This window comes from Tupaia chinensis, unplaced genomic scaffold, assembly GCF_000334495.1.
Source record: "Tupaia chinensis unplaced genomic scaffold, TupChi_1.0 Scaffold144482_1, whole genome shotgun sequence".
Classification (NCBI taxonomy): domain Eukaryota; kingdom Metazoa; phylum Chordata; class Mammalia; order Scandentia; family Tupaiidae; genus Tupaia; species Tupaia belangeri.
In genome coordinates, this window is record NW_006204341.1 from 2,099,061 (window position 1) to 2,100,099 (window position 1,039).

Consider the following 1,039-nt stretch of genomic DNA (forward strand, 5'->3'; position numbering starts at 1 on the left):
TAAATATCAGCACTTAGGCAGAAAAGATAAGCCAAATAGAACCAAAAATCAATTGCTGCTTCTTACCTAATGTGCAACATTAATTACTCCTTTACCAGGTACCTACAGCAGCACTAGAATGAAATACATAGTAAAATCTCACTAATTTGGACTAATTGGGGAAAAAAGGGAAGACATGCATTTCTCCTAAAAAATGGTAAAATTTAGACATTCATTTAATTTAGCGAAATTGCTTTAAAGCACCTAAGCTAACTTTAACTGCTGAACAGGTTGCCATATAAAAATTCTTGCTGAGCCTGCTTTGAAGAATAGGCATAAACCATTTGCAAGATGCACAATTGTAGCACCATTTGCATACATATAATAAAAGAACCTCAAAGAGATGGTCTTTTGTGTAAGTTAGCTTTGTCTGCCTCATTGTTTTTTTTAAAATACTATTTGCTTTCTTAAAACAAAAGACTTACATTTGCTTTCTTCAGAAAATAACCCTCTAATTTCATTAAAAGGTCTGAAATACTTAGTGGTGGCACTGCTGAGCAGGGGCTTTAGGCCCCCTACAACCTCTCAGCCCATCCCCCCCAAATAAACTGGCCCTCAAAACAATGAGCTGTCTGCTATGAAAATGAAGCAGGAAATCCCCTAATACTCTCCTGTAGAGAAATTCTACAGCCATCATTGTAGTCAAGGGTTGGCAGTTTACCTCTCCTAGTATAAAAATAAGGTTGTAGGTAATGGCGCCATCAAAAAATATGAGAAAAGTAAAGCCACCACTTTTTTCAGCCAAGTACAGTGAGAGGCTCTTGTTCCAAAACTCATGCTGCCAATTTTCATTATTGATTCATGTGGCCATAATCATCCTGCTTCTTTATCGCTATTAAAAATATAACTTCATTAGGAAGCAATAATATTAGCTTAATTCTTTTAATCTTTCTTCAGAGATCACAAATGAGCTGCTTATTTTCCTTTGGGAGAAAAATCAACACACAACAGCATCTGGGAAACTTTCATGACATATTACATGAAAATATTGGAATTTAAG

The 1,039-nt window shown here is 35.5% G+C and overlaps 1 protein-coding gene across 1 annotated transcript in view; it reads right to left on the reverse strand.

Annotated features, from left to right (window-relative positions):
- The window catches only part of DIAPH2 (diaphanous related formin 2), a gene marked incomplete at its 5' end in the record, with an annotated part of 1,076,033 nt that overhangs the window by 580,967 nt on the left and 494,027 nt on the right, over positions 1–1,039 (reverse strand).